The sequence below is a fragment of the Bubalus bubalis genome, chromosome 2 (genome assembly GCF_019923935.1).
Source record: "Bubalus bubalis isolate 160015118507 breed Murrah chromosome 2, NDDB_SH_1, whole genome shotgun sequence".
NCBI classification, from domain to species: Eukaryota; Metazoa; Chordata; class Mammalia; order Artiodactyla; family Bovidae; genus Bubalus; species Bubalus bubalis.
The window spans coordinates 150,545,660-150,558,627 of NC_059158.1; positions in this window are offsets into that span (position 1 = coordinate 150,545,660).

Genomic DNA, 12,968 nt, shown 5'->3' on the forward strand with positions numbered 1-12,968 from the left:
CAATTTTGCATTTCTTTTTCTTGGGGATGGCCTTGATCACGGCCTCCTGTACAAAGTTATGAACCTTTGTCCATAGTTCTTCAGGCACTCTGTCTATCAGATCTAATCCCTTGAATCTATTTGTCACTTACACTGTATTATCTTAAGGGATTTGATTTAGGTCATACCTAAATGGTCTAGTCGGAGAAGGCAATGGCAACCCACTCCAGTACTCTTACCAGGCGGAGGAGCCTGGTAGGCTGCCGTCTATGGGGTTGCACAGAGTCGGACACGACTGAGGTGACTTAGCAGCAGCAGCAGCAAATGGTCTAGTGGTTTTCCTTACTTTCAATTGAAGTCTGAATTTGGCAGTAAGGAATTCATGATCTGAGCCACAGTCAACTTCCGGTCTTCTTTTTGCTGACTGTATAGAGCTTCTCCGCCTTTGGCTGCAAAGAATATAATCAATCAAAACTCAACATTCATTGGCCATCTGGAGATGTCCATGTGTAGAGTCTTCTCTTGTGTTGTTGGAAGAGGGTGTTCGCTATGACCAGTGCATTCTCTTGGCAAAACTCTATTAACCTTTGCCCTGCTTCATTCTGTACTCCAAGGCCAAATTTGCCTGTTACTCCAGGTATTTCTTGACTTCCTACTTTTGCATTCCAGTCCCCTATAATGAAAAGGACATCTTTTTTGGGTGTTCATTCTAGAAGGTCTTATAGGTCTTCATAGAATGGTTCAACTTCAGCTTCTTCAGCATTACTGCTCAGGGCATAGACTTGGATAACCGTGATATTGAATGGTTTGCCTTGGAAATGAACAGAGATCATTCTGTCGTTTTTCAGACTGCATCCAAGTACTGCATTTCAGACTCTTTTGTTGACTATGTTGGCTACTCCATTTCTTCTAAGGGATTCGTGGCTCAGATTATGAATTCCTTACTGCCAAATTCAGACTTCAATTGAAGAAAGTAAGGAAAAATCTAGATCATTTGCTGCTGCTGCTGCTAAGGGCAACAGTAGTAGATATGATGGTCATATGAGTTAAATTCACCCATTCCAGTCCATTTTAGTTCACTGATTCCTAAAATGTCAATGTTAACTCTTGCCATCTCCTGTTTGACCACTTCCTATTTGCCTTGATTCTTGGACCTAACATTCCAGGTTCCTATGCAATATTGCTCTTTACAGCATCTGACCTTGCTTCCATCACAAGTCCCATCCACCACTGGGTTTTGTTTTTGCTTTGGCTTCATTTCTTCATTCTCTATGGAGTTAATTCTCCACTGATCTCCAGTAGTATATTGGGCACCTACTGACCTGGGGAGTTCTTTCAGTGTCCTATCTTTTTGCCTTTTCATACTGTTCATGGGGTTCTCAAGGCAAGAATACTGAAGTGGTTTGCCATTCCCTTCTCCAGTGGACCATGTTTTGTCAGAACTCTCCACCATGACCTGTCCATCTCGAGTGGCCCTACACAGCATGGCTCATAGTGTCATTGAATTAGACAAGGCTAACATAAGCCTTTTATCCTTCTCTGTCAGAGGGCAGACAGAATGAAAACCACAATCACAGAAAACTGACCAATCTGATCACATGGACCACAGCCTTGTCTAACTCAATGAAACTATGAGTCATGCAGGAATATCTGTGTTAGCCTTAGGATAGAACAAGTTTACAACAGAGCCAGTGATAGAATTTGTCTCTACTTTTTAACTAGTTTAGTATTTTGCACACTTGTTAGTGGTTAAAGAAAATATATTGGGAATATATCCACATCAGTAGGTTTGTAAAACTAGAAACTTCCTTTGGAAATGTAGTACTATATATACTCCTCTGCACGTAGCATATTTGATGAGATACACCTTTAAGCCAAGAACTCTTTTTTCATGGTTATTTTTCTTTCTTAATTTCCTTGTGAGAAAATGATAAGAAAATGATAAGATAAATGATAAGGACAACAGTTAAATAACTCAGTCACTGTGGTAGAGTGAATTCATGTTAAAGCTTCATTCTGGGGTTTTGAGTTGACTTGTATAAACACACAGCTATGTTTTTCATCCTCATTTGAAGAATGGTTTTACACTTTATATAAAAAATCCCAATTATGCTATTGCTAAGACTTTAACATATGAAATGGCTTCCTAGTGGCACAGTGGCAAAGAATCCACCTGCCAGTGTAGGAGACACAAGAGATGTGGGTTCTCAGATACACGACTGAGCATACACACACACACACACACACACACACACACACACATGAAATAGAGATTAATAGGAACCAGGATGCTTTGAGTCTTGATAGGGAAATATTTTGTGTAACCTTCTACTCAATGTTTTCTGGATCATTCATACATGTGTTGTTCTGAACTCAGTTGCTCAGTTGTGTCTAACTCTTCGTGACCCCATGGACTGTAGCCTGCCAAACTCTTCTGTCCATGAAATTTTCCAGGCAAGAACATTGGAGTGGGTTGCCATTTCCTTCTCCAGGGGATCTTCCCAATCCAGGGATTGAACCCATATCTCTTGTGCCTCCTGCATTGGCAGGTGGATTCTTTACCACTTTGCCACCTGGGAATCGCCATTTATACATGTAAATATTACTTAAAATATGCTTAAGTCATAAATTAGTTTCAACTGGCTTTAATGAGAATTTTCCTCACATTGGTTTGAGTGTATAGATAATCCCTGAAATAAAACAATGACATATAACTTGAAATATAATTGCAAATAAAATTTGGATTGTATTTCTGCTGGTTATGTCAAATATGATATGATATTTTGAAGTATAATGTATTAATATGTCAAAGAATGGTTGTCAATTTTCATCTTGAAATTCATCAAAATATAGGGGTATATCTACGAAGGAAATGTGTTAATTTGAAGTTTTTTTTAATTGAATTAAAGTATCTGGTACTTTTTTTTTTTTTCAACCTATACTAATCCTAAATTAGGTGATCTGGCAAGACCTCTAATTCTATTGGTTTTAGAATTTAACCTCTCTCCTGGACTTTGAAGCCATGTCTTTTCTTCAGAGGAGATAAGGAAAAGTCTCTTATCTTAGGTCTGGAAGAAACACGGAATCCAGTATCAAGGTAGTGGAGTAGTTATTTTCCCAGACATAGCACAAGGTTTTCAAGCCTGAAGAAAAAGATTAATCTCCTTAAAAAAGGACTTTGCTAACTTGGGCCTGGACATGGCAATCCTGTTTCCAGCCATCCTATATATAAGCTTTAGCAGTCAGAAGTTTGTTTGCTTTAATTTTGATGTGGCTCATCTTTTCTTAGCTGCTCATATTCAAGATTTGGAAAAGAAGGAACAGTGGTGAGCTGAGTGATTCATTGGATTCTGATGAGGAACTCTTGAGAAATTTTATTATTCCTGAGTTTTAAACCCTTGTGACTTTACTATAAATTTGGTATGAATCTTGACTTTTTTCCTCTGCCTTTTAGTAATTATATTTTGGCATTCCTATTGAGTGTTATAGTAGCTATACATTTATAATTCATGGGTGTTTGGGATTTTTTTTTTAATTCACTATTTTTTTTAATATAATGCCTTAAGTGTTTGTAATTCAGTATTAAACTAAACTTTTTTAAAAATGTACTTTATCATAAATATCTCTGTTTTTCATGTGTTTTTCAGAAAGCATTTGGTTTCTTAAAGCCATTAATGTGAGAGTTCAGGGTTTAGTTCTTTGTAGTCACACGTGGTATGGATATTTACAGTCTTCTCTAGTTAATTTGTTCAGTGTTGATCACTATGTCCTTTAGCCAGAATTGGCTGGTGAAAAAGTGTTACTCTTTTTGTTCTCTTAAGAGGTTGTTGGATCTGAAGTAGCTTCTAAGGTGTGGGTCAACTCATTTGGGAAATGAAAGATGATATGAGGATTTTTTACTTTGTAAAGTGCCTTTAACAGGTGATCACATTTCATCCTGGGAGTGCTCCTGGAGAGGAATATATATTGATTTGGCTTTTGTTATCCTTGGGTCTTCCAGGTCTTGAGTTTCTTAGGTCTTCAGTTCTTTTTGTTATTCTTTATTGTTCAATTTGAGAGTAGAAAATAGATATCATGTCTCTTCTTAAGAATAAACCTGAAAGGCTTTTCAAGAGTGAGCTGTTTGGGAGGCAAGTTTGCATTCCCAGTCTTATTTCTATTTTAAGATTAAGCATTGTCCTTGGAACATAAACAGCCTTCAATAAATTAGGAAGGGAAGAGTCAGAGAATTAACTATCACTTATGGCTTATGAGAGGTCACAGTTGCTATTCTTTCCAATTTATTGATATAAAACACAGACAATAAAGAAATCACTTAGGATCAATCACACAATGTGAATGACATAGAAAAGATCTTTAAGTGGTAGAAAAGAGTATATTTTGTATTTTTAGTTTTGTACTGTAGTCAAGAAGCAATGAGGAGCTATTTAATGATTTTAATCAAGAAAGTATCAGTGTATAAGTTAAGAGTATGTAAATAGCAACTGTATGGTATAACAAGATGTAGATTTTTTGGTAAAGTTTGTAAAGTAAGATTTCATATAGCTTTGAAGAATTGACAGGATGTAGACTAATTGAAAAAATTAATCCAAGAAATGTACAGTCCTAAATTTCGTCATCAGATTCTACCACCTTATGTTGGCTAAATGATTCACAATCTGTTTTGTTAATTACCTCTCATCATTTTCTTTATCTACTGCATTTTATAAAGAGACAAGTTCAATATGAAGAAGTTGTGTGGTCTTTGACACCATGGACAGTGTGCCAAGACACTGTGAGACAGATTTACAAATTTTAAATGTACAGTCTGAAAATCTGAAAATCACACATTTCTCCTTTGGCTTCTCTTTTTTCTTATTCCTTGTAGTCATTCTATCATGTCCTAAGTGTTTTCTCTGGTGAAATTCGCATGGCAAGATGAGGAAAAGAAGAGAAAAAAGTAGTCAGAGGTGGGGAGTACTAAGATGCCTTGGGTTCTAGCTGGTGGCCATAGTTGAAGGTAGTTCATGAACATCAGTAGTGGCTCTAGTCTCTGACAGGAGCCAGTCATGGTCTTCAGTGTTAATTTTTTTTTTTTTTTTTTGCGTAGGACTTTGCCTTGATTCCTTATAGTATTCTTATGAAATAGCTGTATGTCCCACCTTGAGTGTTTAAGAACCATCTGGGCATTTTACTGCCCCCACAACCTTGTGTCTGCCCAAAAGCTGAGCAGAAGACTCTGCTTATAAACTGCAAGGACTTAAAATAACAGCTAAAAAAGTGATGGTGCTTCATAGATATATTTAGTGGTTTTTTGGGGTCAGTTATCATAATAAGCAACTTTTATTTAAATGTAAACAAAGTTTTTTAAAAAAGCACTTTCTCTTTAAAAGACTGATTTTCATTGCAATTCATTCTGGCCTTTAAGCAGAGAGTTAGACACAAAGACAATTTGCAAAATATGCAGTCAATTCAAGAGTTTAATTTTAAGTTTAATTTTAAACATTTTAAAATCTGTTTTCAATTTCAGTTCACTGTGATATTTCAATTGCTTTTAAGTATTACAAAGATATATATTAGGATAACTTTACAATAAAGAAATTTCCAATTTTTCTTATTTTGTACATTAAAAATGAAAGTAAAACGAGAGTTATGTAGTCCCGTGGATAGCAATTCTTTTCATGTAATGTTCATAGTATGGTCATTAGATCATAGGTTCTCTGATTTGCATGTGAATGGGGAAATTAAATAACACTCCTAAAAGACCTTCAGTTGAAGGTTTTAGTAACTTTCATTAGGGGTCAAGTCTTCAAAATTTATATGAATAGAAAAATAAGAAAATAATCGTGTATTAATAAAAGGCCTGTTTTTTTATTTAAAGACAACACACAGTCGATTTTTCTAGAGGATGTATAATTTTACTATTGGTAAATTTGGAGAACTAGACATATTTTTGAGAGAATCTTTGGTTTATGTTGGGAGTAGCAATAATTTATAGCTAATATATGTCCCTGAAGACTCTATCATTGTTTTGCTATTTTAAAAGTATTGATTGATTAATTAGTTATTAATTAATCCAGTTAATTAATGGTAGAAAACCATTTTAATAATTTAAGGAATGCAGTCACCAATTTTAGAAAAAATATTATTCTAACTCGACAATCCTCTTTTCCAAAGTTATGTATTGGTGTATCATCCAGAGCAACTAATACAGTGCTGATACTTTCTTTCATTTGTCTTTCTTTCTACAAAATGTCTAATCATTTCTTTTGTAGGGTTTTTATTATTACTCATTGACTTCAACTTCTATACCCAGACCATTAGCTTTTAAAAACAAATTTTTGAAACTTTGAAACTGTCAACTTGGAACAATCAATATTTTGCTTTTTCAGTCCACAGAACATTCAAGAATACTCTCTTGAAATAATCAATCCCTTAATTTGAGTTCAATTTGCAACAACATTATGTATTTCCCTCTTCCTGTAAGCTGAGGATGATCTTGAATAAGTGAAGAGGTTTAAAATAAATGATATCAAATAACCAATACCAGAATAAAACAATTAACTCTTCAACACCCCAGGGAATGTCAGGAGTTAACATCCAAATAGGCATTTTTTAACTGTTAGCAGTTTGTAGAATTCAAGTAACAGGATATTTTTTCCTCCTCTTATTTCTTCCCTTCTCTGTCTCCTTTTCTTTTTTCTCCTCTAGAACATTATTTTTCTCCATATTTTTTTAACCTTGATAAAAGAAAAAAGGCACCCTGTCTTTCAGTGATTCAACTTAGACAACTCTGCTCTGTGTTATGTGGCAGCCTGGATGGGAGGAGAGTTTGGGGAGGATGGATACACATAGATGTAAGGCTGAGCCCCTTTGCTGTTCACCCGAAACTATCACAACATTGTTAACCAGCTATATTCAAATACAAAATAAAAAGTTTAGAAAAAACGGAGAAATTTCCAAAGCTGGAAGAAGCGATAGATGTATGTCCGTTCGTGGCAATTTGTAATAACAGTTTGCTGCTGCTGCTGCTGAGTCGCTTCAGTCGTGTCCGACTCTGTGCGACCCCATAGACGGCAGCCCACCAGGCTCCCCCGTCCCTGGGATTCTCCAGGCAAGAACAGTGGAGTGGGTTGCCATTGCCTTCTCCAAAGCATGAAAGTGAAAAGTGAAAGTGAAGTCGGGGAAATTTACTGTTTGTGAGAGTAGTGGTCTGATCATAGGAGGTCTGAATACATCTTCCTGGACCAAGTTCTCTTGAAAACAAGACGTCAGGAAGGAAATCAGATTAATGTAGCAAATGTACTATATGAGGGGGTAGAGTAGAAATGTGTGTGGGTGACCTGTTTTAGTTTAAAAAACAAAAAAGACTTTTACGTCATTACCATGTAAATTGCCACCCCTTACTTCAGTACCTAGTTTCAAGACACGTTGCACAACTTGCTTCTTTGTGATCCCCAAATATATTTAATTTAAAGAGAGTCCAATATTCTCCCAGCCCATGACCTAGATTACCATTGGTAACCCCTCCTCATGGCTAGGGATGCTCTTTAGAGCCTTGCAAAATCTTTTGTATTTACTTTGGGCAGAAGTTAAGAATTAACAAGCCCATCAGAGCTATTCATTCTGTTCAGCACATTAAAAGATGATTTAGTTGTAGTGATAATCATTGTGCAAAAAAGGCTGATGATGAATTAAATTTAAAATTTTTCCTTAGAAATATTTTACTCTTTAGAATGAAAATTGCCTAATGATTTAGCCATTCTATTTTATGAAGTTTATGCTGTAGGCAAGTTTAGGCCAAAATTTAAGGAAATGTTTAGGCTAAAATTAAGTGTAGAGTTTGATTTATGTAATTGTTAGTTTCTTTCACTAACTGTTTCATCATTTACAAAATTATTTCTATTTGACATGTAGTAATTGTCAGGAACTTATGTTTCTACAATGATTTCTACTAAAAACTTTAGATTTGGTGTTTAACTAAAAAATTATGAGATGACTGTTCATTTAGGTATCTATTTCTTATATCTATAAAACAGAGCAGTTGGAAAAGATTTTAAAAATAACTTTCAGCTATATAAAACTATCTATCACAAAATTACATTCTCTGATTGATGAGAATTTAGGCAATACTTTTAATTAATTTCCTACAAAGTATCTTTTAGTTGGAAACAGTCCTGCTTTCTGTTATACAGTGTCTGATAAATAGAAAGCACTCAATAAATAGTCCCTAAATTATTTTGTAAAACCAGTTTTTTTTTTTAGCAATTCTAGACTTTATAAGCAATCATGAAAATTCAATGGCATTGAATTATTCAGATTCTGAAGTAACTTAAAAGAATAGGATCTAACATAGAAAAATATAAAATTTCCTTTGCTATTTTAGGCAAGTTGGGCTGAATCAGTTAGCCAGCTAGAAGTATGACTCTCGGACCAATTAGTTTCACTAGATAGATTGCTAGAAAAATTTTATAGTTTCATTTCTATATTACCTTCTTCATGTTTATATTATTTTAATTTTAAACATGATAATAAATCAGAGAAGCATGGATACTTTCTTCCATTTGATTTTTACTGAACTTACATTTTATCCATTTCCAGGTCATGTCATAGTATTTCTAGCATTGCAACCTCTACAATCATGTATTCTTCCTGTGAAATTAATCTTAACCAGCCCACTCTTTCTAAATCATTTCGTGTTGCTGCCTCTGTTTTTCCCAGATATAGTTGACATGTTGGAAAGAGGCTGAACATTGGCTAAGAGCTGAGTTCTCATCTTGGCTTTGCAACTTATTAGCTGTGTGATCATGGGAAAGCTACTTAACTCCCTGGGACCCACTCAACATCTTCATCTGTGAAACAGGGATATAATTAACTACAATTTAGCACAGAGATTGCTTTTAAGATTAGCAAAAATGGTATTCCAAGTGCCTTGCCCAAGATATGGCACTTAATAGGTGATCAAAAAACGGCAAATACCTCAACTATCAAGCAGCACCATATTTATCATCATTGAACTCATTAAAATTGATTTAAGTACTTTTTTGCACTTACTGGCATAATAGTAATGTATATATCTCATAGATGTAAATATATGCTAATATATTGTGGTTACAAATTCCAATGTTTTAAATTCTATTGTAGGATCTTAAAAATTTAATACCCAAGACTTTCCTCTTTAAAACATTTTTTAAAAGACTTTTAGGAAGACTGAAAATTTTTGATTAGGAATCCTACATGACATGGTTTTAAATCTGTAGTTATCTCATGGTCAAAATTTTATTTTTTGTGTGTGTTACAGGTTATTCAATATTTAACTTCCTAGTGAACTTTGAATTTTCTTTCTTAAATTTGACTCTAAATTCTGCCTTCTATGTATGATTTATGATTTAATGATTTATAACTTTAATGATTATAGCTCACTATGATTTTGGGCAGCTGCTATATTTTATGACTACTGTATATGCTTTTTGGCTTATTTCTATATAATCCTCTATAATTTGTGTTTGTGACTTGCTTTTCTTCCTCTTTTTGGACTAACTTACATTTGACCTCACTTTGTTTGTACTTTCATCTGTTTGTGTTTGACGATGGCTCCAGTTTGCCAAGGTCACTGTGATTTCTGAATCAACTTTCTAAGGCATTGCCCACTATGTTCTTCTCATCCCACAAATAGAAAGATTGTTTTGCTCACTGTGTAATTCAGTTTCCTCCTACATTTATATGTGTTCTCCAGTAAATGTATATGTACCTAATAATGCCCTAGAATGTATATTCAATGCACTTGAAGTAGATTATGTCTAACAATTCTACAGAGTCTAGTAATAATGTCTCTATTTTGAAGGCAGAAATCGGTATGACAAGATTTATTCTTTACAAACACATGCTACTTGTACCAACTAACTTGCTCTCTTTAAGTTTTTTTTTCAGTCTTAAAAATGATTTCATTTTTATTGTCTTAGAATATAATCACATGTACCTAGAATTTTAATATGTGAAATCATTTTGACAAAGTCTCTTTTCCAGCTTCATTTTTTCTTTTCCTTTGAATCACTTCAACCTTTATGCTATCAAATGTTCGCTTGATAAGCACATTCATGAAAATTGGTTCTTCACCTTCTATTCCTCAAAATGCCAATTGAATCTTAATGAATGTGTCTTAATGATTGGATTTTCAAAGACATCTGGTTATTTAAAAATCTCCTCATCTAACAACCTAACATCTATTGTCATTATTGACAAATCTTCTCCCTGGTCAGACTTTGAGGAATCCTTCTACTAGCTTATCCTAGTTTTTATGATGAGAGAAAGTACTCCTTTTTATGTGAGTACAAACCTGCACTGCTTTTCTTCAAAGAGTAGCCCTTTTTTGGTCCATATTCTCATTTGTGACAGTGTTTCTTGTTATATTAGGCTAATAAAAATCAGAATTGAACCCTAAAAATGACTTCTACCTTTTCTATTCTATTTTCATGCATCTTTGCTCAAATACTAAATAGAACTTTTTTGGAGGTGGTGGTTCTTTACCTTCTTTTACTCTGAATTGTTTGCTCCCAAGACATACCTCGCTTCTTGCTTTAGGTTTCTCTCTTCAAAATAGCCTTTTGTAGAATTCTTAATTGATAGCTTTCTTTTCCTTTTCCTAAATATCTTTATTTCCTCTTATATCTGACATTATTTTACCTGCTTCTGCTTAAATAAGCATCATTGATCAGGCAGGAACTCAATATACAGGACTCCATTCATTCATTCAATCATTTTTCAAAAACACCTCTTGCATGCCTGTTATATTAGAGACTTTTTGAAAGATGTATCACTACCTTAGAGTGTTTCAGATTCATTACTTAGCAAGACACACTTCAAGAAGGCTGTTGGCAGTTTTTGCACTTTTTTAAAAAGAATTGCTAATACTATATTTTCTCTTTATTCTAAAACCTAAAGCCTTTATTATCCAGGATGAGCTGGTTTCATTTCTTCCAACTGGTACCAGGTCTCCCTTACTTATACCAGTGGATCATCCAAAAGAAGGAATTAGTACACTTGAAATTAGTGCAAATATAGGCTGTTAATCAGTGTTGCTTTATGTTTCATTTTAAGAGGTTTTCTTGACCATTAGTGTTAATGGATTAATGGGAGCAAAAAGACACAAGAAAATATGAACAAATAGTACTTAACAAAGACATATGGAAGTGTTTGACTTCACGAGTAATTTAAAATTCAAATGAAAACAAATATCATTTCCTGTGCTCAAATAAGCAACTAAGAAATAATACCTGAAGTTGACAAGTGTGCATTAAAAGATACATTTACATATTGTGATTGGTATGTAGATAGGTGCATTCTTTTTGAAGAGAGATTTGGCATTGTTTATAAAATATGGCAATATTGATATGCATTATAGCAACAATAGAAGCAATAAAAATGAAAGATTTTTGTAACCATTTCAGTTAAAATTTGAAAAGAACATGTAATAACATTGAACATACCTTAAATATAGTATTACCCTACAAAAGCATAATGCAAGTTAATCACTGTTTTCAAAACTATGACTTGTGTATAGAAATAAATGATAGAGGAAGATATGCTAAAACATGAATAGAAGTTATGTTTGGGTGGTAGGCTATTATCTATTTTTCAGTATTATCCACATTTCTTTAAATAATGGATGAAAATAAATACCATTTAATGATGGATATAGTAACATTTTCAATAACAGATATCCTATGACAAATTCATCAAATTAAATCTCCTCAGGGATTTGGAAGACTGTTTCTATTTCTCTTAAGAAATGATGAATAATTATGTTAAGAGTATTTTACTTGCTCTCTCTCTATAAATATGTATATGTTTTAATCTCTTTATATACATACATATATACATATTTATTCCTACAAATATTTAAGGCATTTTCCAATTTATGGAAGAAATAAAAAGCTTTATCAGCACTAGATTAAGAAGTACTAGAATGTATTACATTTAGAATGGATAAACAACAAAGTCTTAATGTATAACAAAGGAAAATATATGGTGATAAGCCATAGTGTAAAAGAATACAAAAAAAGAATGTATATATGTGTATAACTGAGTCACTTTGTAGTACAACAGAGAGATTGGCTCAACACTGTAAATCAGCTGTACTTTGATTAAAAAATGTAAAAAAAAAAGTAATAGAGCATTACTCCATCAAAATTGAGAAATATTTAGCTTAATAATTCTTAATTTTCCCTATGGCATGGTATAGAAACAGTAGCCTAGTACTGTAAACAGTGATAACTATGATAAATGTACCAGTAGAAAAGAAGGGGTAAATTCATAAGCAATATTTCGCCGTTTTGAGTGAGTGACTTATATGATAAGAGGACTCTGAATGTCATGGGTCATCCAAAATACATTTCAAATACAAATTCCCTCAACCTTCTGTGTGTACATGTGTGCAAGCCTTTCCCTGCTTAGTTGTATGCAGACAGCTTCTGTGAGAGGGGGACCATGTAAATGTGACCAGAGAAAGAAAATCATTCCAGTCTGAAAAATACTTTCTTTTAAAATATGTTGAAAATTCTTTCACAAAAATGTAATATTTCTACTAATATTTTTATCTCTTTCATATTGACTATTAATCAGCTCTTATCACCCCACTCCCTTGATTGGTTGTTTAGTCACTCAGTCATGTTTGACTCTTTGCGACACTATGGACTGTAGCTTTCCAGGCTCCTCTGTCCATGGGATTTTCCAGGCAAGAATACCGGAGTGGGGTGCCATTTCCTTCTCCAGAGGATATTTCCAACCCAGGGATTGAACCCACATCTCCTGCTATTTTAATGTAAACTCCCTCACTGATGTAATTTTATTTTTCAGTTTGGTTGTAGATTTCAGTTCATCTTGATCACTTAAATCTGAATCTACCCACCATTTAGTTTATTGGTCTTTCCAATTCCTAAGATGTTTGTAGAATCATGATGCATGAATTTTCAGAATATTTAACCAAACTCTCCAAATCTTTTGCCCCTTCT